Raw genomic sequence first — 7,500 nt, 5'->3', positions numbered from 1 at the left:
CGAAAGTCGCATCTCTCGAACTCCGATCCGGAAATCGGCCGATGCATCACGTTAACTATTTCTTATATATCTAATATAATATACATGGAGACGGTAAGAATTCTTTTAATCGAAGATATACATATACTTCTCATCAATATCCAAAAGCTTATCGAAAAATAAATTACTCAACTTTTACGTGAAGAATCGTTCACCCAAACCTTATCCCCTATATATGTCAGGAGAACCCAAGGTTCCCCTCCAGACACGATTTAGCAAACTTTTCCCGATCGATCCGACCCACCGAGGCCGTCTCGACCGTCCGCTGCGCCTACTAGGGCCGATTTCTTCGGACTCCGATCAGAAAATATACCGATGCATGTCGTTAACACCTAGTCCGCCTCGTCCGATCTATCTAAACAGTCTCGACGCACCCAACACTCTTTCAAAGTCGGATTACTCGGACTCAATCTGAAAATGGACCGATGCATGACGTCAACACTTAGCCCGCCTCGTCTGATCTATCTAAGCCATCTCGACCCACCCAACACGCCTTCCAAGTCGGATCACTCGGACTTCGATCTGAAAATCTCCGGACTCATTTTTATGAATATCCCCAGTCAGTAAGAACGTTATTTCGCCAATATATACCAACAATAAACCATATTCCAATAGCTGAACCAAAAATATAATTCCCGATCCAAACGTTCTGCATCGCCCAACGCGACCACCTTCCCTATATATGTCAGGAGAGCACAGGGTTCCCCTCCAGACAACACTTACGCTCTATCCCCGACTCTCGGTCGATCGATAGGCCAGGTCAGCGGTGTCTGTTTCGGCCGAAGCTCGGACTTTGGTCAAAATGTTCCGATACAAAATTTGAACCAAGATAGATACAGATATGATTCCTTCTTAAATATACGTTGATTATCGAACAGAATATGGTAAATATTTTGCGATGACCGAGGATTTCATGAATTTTTTTTTTTTTTCGAAAAAATTTTCTATTATCGGAATTTCCTCAAATTTCATTTGGTTGCCTCCTAATGCTTATTAAAAATGATAACCAACAATCAGAATCATTATTTATCATTTATTTCAATTTTTATAATGAAAAACGTTCACGTCCTTTCGCGCCTCTCGATCGTCGTTTACGTGATGCATCGGTCAGCCCTAGTTTACGTGGTGCATCGGTAAGATCGAGTTCACGTTCTGCATCGGTCTGCCCGAGTTTACGTGGTGCATCGGTAAGATCGAGATTACGTGGTGCATCGGTAAGATCGAGTTCACGTTCTGCATCGGTCTGCCTGAGTTTACGTGGTGCATCGGTATGATCGAGTTTACGTTCTGCATCGGTGTGATCTAGTTTACGTTGTGCATCGGTAAGATCGAGATTACGTGAAGCATCGGTATGATCGAGTTTACGTTCTGCATCGGTCTGGACTCTGAGATATATTTTCGACGTGAAAATGTTCCGATACAACTTTTGAACCAGGATAGTTAGAGAGATGATTTTTTCTGGGATGTACGTTGATTGGGGAATGGATTGTGGAAAATAACTTGCCATGACCGAGGTGTTCTCGAATTTTTTTTTTTTTTCGAAAAATATTTTCTGATTTTGGATTTCACTCAAATTTGATTTCGTTGCCTTCTAATGTGTTCTAAAAGAGTAAATCAGTAATCAGAATCGAAAAATATTTTTCGGATTTTTTTTTTTTTGAAAAAAAATTTTCTGATTTTGGAATTTCCTCAAATTTGATTTGGTTGCCTTCTAATGTGTTTTTAAAGCGTAAATCAGTAATCAGAATCAATATTCATTGTCGACTTTAATTTTTATAAGGAAAAATGTTCACGTCCTTAAACGCCTCCCCATCATTAGCCCGAGTCCAAGTCGATGTCAGTCCCGAGCGGACGGTGTCAGATACTACCTATCGCCCCGGTCTGGACTTGGCGAGGTATTTCGACGTGAAATGTTCCGATACAACTTTTGAACCAGGATAGTTAGAGAGATGATTTCTTCTATGTTGTACGTTGATTGTGGAATGGATTGTGGGAAATAACTTGCCATGACCCAGGTGTTCTTGAATTTTTTTTTTTTTCGAAAAAAATTTTCTGATCTTGAAATTTCCTCAAATCTGATTGCGTTGCCTTCTAATGTGTACTAAAAGAGTAAATCAGTAATCAGAATCAATATTCATTGTCGACTTTAATTTTTATAAGGAAAAATGTTCACGTCCTTAAACGCCTCTCCATCGTTACCCCGACTCCAAGACGATGTTAGACCGGAGCGGACGGTGTCAAATGCGACCGATCTCCCCGGTCTGGACTTAGCGAGATATTCCGACGTGAAATGTTCCGATACAAAAATTTAACTGTGATAGTTAGAGAGATGGTTCCTTTTGTGATGTACGTTGATTGTGTAATAGAATATGGAAATAAACTTGAGATGACCGAGGTCTTCTGGGATTTTTTTTTTTTTTCGAAAAATATTTTTCGATTTCGGAAATCCCTCAAATTTCATTGAGATATGTCCTAATGTGTTCTTAAAACTTAAATCAACAATCAGAATTAATATCCAAAAGTTATTTCATTTTTTATAAGGAAAAACGTTCACGTCCTTTCCGCTCCCAAAAAGTGAGATATCATAGAAAATATCGCTATATTTGTTGTTTACGGCCATACCACGCTGAAATTGCCAGTTCTCGTCAGAACACTGAAGCCAAGCAGCGTCGGGCGCGGTTAGTACTTGGATGGGTGACCGCTTGGGAACACCGCGTGCTGTAAGCTTTTTTTTTACGTTCTGCATCGGTCTGCCGAGATAACGTGGTGCATCGGTATGATCGAGTTTACGTTCTGCATCGGTAAGATCGAGATTACGTGATGCATCGGTAAGATTGAGATTACGTGGTGCATCGGTAAGATCGAGTTTACGTGGTGCATCGGTAAGATCCAATTCACGTTCTGCATCGGTAAGATCCAGTTCACGTGGTGCATCGGTAAGATCGAGATTACGTGGTGCATCGGTAAGATCGAGTTTACGTGGTGCATCGGTAAGATCCAATTCACGTTCTGCATCGGTAAGATCCAGTTCACGTGGTGCATCGGTAAGATTGAGATTACGTGGTGCATCGGTAAGATCGAGTTTACGTGGTGCATCGGTAAGATCCAATTCACGTTCTGCATCGGTAAGATCCAGTTCACGTGGTGCATCGGTAAGATTGAGATTACGTGGTGCATCGGTAAGATCGAGTTTACGTGGTGCATCGGTAAGATCCAATTCACGTTCTGCATCGGTAAGATCCAGTTCACGTGGTGCATCGGTAAGATCGAGATTACGTGGTGCATCGGTAAGATCGAGTTTACGTGGTGCATCGGTAAGATCCAATTCACGTTCTGCATCGGTAAGATCCAGTTCACGTGGTGCATCGGTAAGATTGAGATTACGTGGTGCATCGGTAAGATCCAGTTCACGTGGTGCATCGGTAAGATGGAGATTACGTGGTGCATCGGTAAGATCGAGATTACGTGGTGCATCGGTAAGATCTACTTTACGTTCTGCATCGGTCTGCCCTTGTTTACGTGGTGCATCGGTAAGATCGAGATTACGTGAAGCATCGGTATGATCGAGTTTACGTTCTGCATCGGTCTGCCCGATATTACGTGGTGCATCGGTCTGCCCTAGTTTACGTGGTGCATCGGTTTGGACTTAGAGATATATTTTCGACGTGAAAATGTTCCGATACAACTTTTGAACCAGGATAGTTAGAGAGATGATTTTTTCTGGGATGTACGTGGATCGGGGAATGGATTGTGGGAAATAACTTGCCATGACCGAGGTGTCCTCGAATTTTTTTTTTTTTCGAAAAAAATTTTCTGATTGTGGAATTTTCTCAAATTTGATTTGGTTGCCTCCTAATGTGTTCTAAAAGAGTAAATCAGTAATCGGAATCGAAAAATATTTTTCGGATTTTTTTTTTTTTCGAAAAAAATTTTCTGATCGTGGAATTTCCTCAAATTCGATTTGGTTGCCTTCTAATGTGTTTTTAAAGCGTAAATCAGTAATCAGAATCAATATTCATTGTCGACTTTAATTTTTATAAGGAAAAATGTTCACGTCCTTAAACGCCTCCCCATCATCAGCCCGAGTCCAAGTCGATGTCAGTCCCGAGCGGACGGTGTCAGATACTACCTATCGCCGAGGTCTGGACTTGGCGAGATATTACGACGTGAAATGTTCCGATACAACTTTTGAACCAGGATAGTTAGAGAGATGATTTCTTCTATGTTGTACGTTGATTGTGGAATGAAATACGGAAAATAACTCGCCATGACCGAGGTGATTACGATTTTTTTTTTTTTTCGAAAAAAATTTTCTGATCGTGGAATTTTCTCAAATTTGATTTGGTTGCCTCCTTATATGTTCTAGTAGCGATAATCAACAATCAGAATCAAAATCCATGGTCGGGTTTGATTTTTATAAGGAAAAATGTTCACGTCCTTTTTTACAACCCCGACTCATTGACGATGTTAGAACCGAGCCGGCGGTGTCAGATACGACCGATCGCCCCGGTCCCGATCGTCATTTACGTTGTGCATCGGTCTGCCCGAGATTACGTGGTGCATCGGTATGATCGAGTTTACGTGGTGCATCGGTAAGATCCAATTCACGTTCTGCATCGGTAAGATCCAATTCACGTTCTGCATCGGTAAGATCCAGTTCACGTGGTGCATCGGTAAGATCGAGATTACGTGGTGCATCGGTAAGATCGAGTTTACGTGGTGCATCGGTAAGATCCAATTCACGTTCTGCATCGGTAAGATCCAGTTCACGTGGTGCATCGGTAAGATTGAGATTACGTGGTGCATCGGTAAGATCCAGTTCACGTGGTGCATCGGTAAGATGGAGATTACGTGGTGCATCGGTAAGATCGAGATTACGTGGTGCATCGGTAAGATCTACTTTACGTTCTGCATCGGTCTGCCCTTGTTTACGTGGTGCATCGGTAAGATCGAGATTACGTGAAGCATCGGTATGATCGAGTTTACGTTCTGCATCGGTCTGCCCGATATTACGTGGTGCATCGGTCTGCCCTAGTTTACGTGGTGCATCGGTTTGGACTTAGAGATATATTTTCGACGTGAAAATGTTCCGATACAACTTTTGAACCAGGATAGTTAGAGAGATGATTTTTTCTGGGATGTACGTGGATCGGGGAATGGATTGTGGGAAATAACTTGCCATGACCGAGGTGTCCTCGAATTTTTTTTTTTTTCGAAAAAAATTTTCTGATTGTGGAATTTTCTCAAATTTGATTTGGTTGCCTCCTAATGTGTTCTAAAAGAGTAAATCAGTAATCGGAATCGAAAAATATTTTTCGGATTTTTTTTTTTTTCGAAAAAAATTTTCTGATCGTGGAATTTCCTCAAATTCGATTTGGTTGCCTTCTAATGTGTTTTTAAAGCGTAAATCAGTAATCAGAATCAATATTCATTGTCGACTTTAATTTTTATAAGGAAAAATGTTCACGTCCTTAAACGCCTCCCCATCATCAGCCCGAGTCCAAGTCGATGTCAGTCCCGAGCGGACGGTGTCAGATACTACCTATCGCCGAGGTCTGGACTTGGCGAGATATTACGACGTGAAATGTTCCGATACAACTTTTGAACCAGGATAGTTAGAGAGATGATTTCTTCTATGTTGTACGTTGATTGTGGAATGAAATACGGAAAATAACTCGCCATGACCGAGGTGATTACGATTTTTTTTTTTTTTCGAAAAAAATTTTCTGATCGTGGAATTTTCTCAAATTTGATTTGGTTGCCTCCTTATATGTTCTAGTAGCGATAATCAACAATCAGAATCAAAATCCATGGTCGGGTTTGATTTTTATAAGGAAAAATGTTCACGTCCTTTTTTACAACCCCGACTCATTGACGATGTTAGAACCGAGCCGGCGGTGTCAGATACGACCGATCGCCCCGGTCCCGATCGTCATTTACGTTGTGCATCGGTCTGCCCGAGATTACGTGGTGCATCGGTATGATCGAGTTTACGTGGTGCATCGGTAAGATCCAATTCACGTTCTGCATCGGTAAGATCCAATTCACGTTCTGCATCGGTAAGATCCAGTTCACGTGGTGCATCGGTAAGATGGAGATTACGTGGTGCATCGGTAAGATCGAGATTACGTGGTGCATCGGTAAGATCTACTTTACGTTCTGCATCGGTCTGCCCTTGTTTACGTGGTGCATCGGTAAGATCGAGATTACGTGAAGCATCGGTATGATCGAGTTTACGTTCTGCATCGGTCTGCCCGATATTACGTGGTGCATCGGTCTGCCCTAGTTTACGTGGTGCATCGGTTTGGACTTAGAGATATATTTTCGACGTGAAAATGTTCCGATACAACTTTTGAACCAGGATAGTTAGAGAGATGATTTTTTCTGGGATGTACGTGGATCGGGGAATGGATTGTGGGAAATAACTTGCCATGACCGAGGTGTCCTCGAATTTTTTTTTTTTTCGAAAAAAATTTTCTGATTGTGGAATTTTCTCAAATTTGATTTGGTTGCCTCCTAATGTGTTCTAAAAGAGTAAATCAGTAATCGGAATCGAAAAATATTTTTCGGATTTTTTTTTTTTTCGAAAAAAATTTTCTGATCGTGGAATTTCCTCAAATTCGATTTGGTTGCCTTCTAATGTGTTTTTAAAGCGTAAATCAGTAATCAGAATCAATATTCATTGTCGACTTTAATTTTTATAAGGAAAAATGTTCACGTCCTTAAACGCCTCCCCATCATCAGCCCGAGTCCAAGTCGATGTCAGTCCCGAGCGGACGGTGTCAGATACTACCTATCGCCGAGGTCTGGACTTGGCGAGATATTACGACGTGAAATGTTCCGATACAACTTTTGAACCAGGATAGTTAGAGAGATGATTTCTTCTATGTTGTACGTTGATTGTGGAATGAAATACGGAAAATAACTCGCCATGACCGAGGTGATTACGATTTTTTTTTTTTTTCGAAAAAAATTTTCTGATCGTGGAATTTTCTCAAATTTGATTTGGTTGCCTCCTTATATGTTCTAGTAGCGATAATCAACAATCAGAATCAAAATCCATGGTCGGGTTTGATTTTTATAAGGAAAAATGTTCACGTCCTTTTTTACAACCCCGACTCATTGACGATGTTAGAACCGAGCCGGCGGTGTCAGATACGACCGATCGCCCCGGTCCCGATCGTCATTTACGTTGTGCATCGGTCTGCCCGAGATTACGTGGTGCATCGGTATGATCGAGTTTACGTGGTGCATCGGTAAGATCCAATTCACGTTCTGCATCGGTAAGATCCAATTCACGTTCTGCATCGGTAAGATCCAGTTCACGTGGTGCATCGGTAAGATCGAGATTACGTGGTGCATCGGTAAGATCGAGTTTACGTGGTGCATCGGTAAGATCCAATTCACGTTCTGCATCGGTAAGATCCAGTTCACGTGGTGCATCGGTAAGATTGAGATTAC

At 41.6% G+C, this 7,500-nt stretch overlaps 1 non-coding gene across 1 annotated transcript; it reads left to right on the top strand.

Moving 5' to 3' along the window:
• The first annotated feature begins 2,647 nt into the window (after window positions 1–2,647).
• On the top strand, window positions 2,648–2,766 carry LOC123688417. The gene has a single exon (XR_006749939.1). It is a non-coding gene; the product is annotated as a 5S ribosomal RNA (ribosomal RNA).
• Window positions 2,767–7,500: the final 4,734 nt, after the last annotated feature.

The sequence above is a fragment of the Harmonia axyridis genome, chromosome X (genome assembly GCF_914767665.1).
Source record: "Harmonia axyridis chromosome X, icHarAxyr1.1, whole genome shotgun sequence".
Taxonomy (NCBI): Eukaryota; Metazoa; Arthropoda; class Insecta; order Coleoptera; family Coccinellidae; genus Harmonia; species Harmonia axyridis.
The sequence above is the reverse complement of the archived record's forward strand: the minus strand, read 5'-3'. Positions and strand labels throughout refer to the sequence as shown.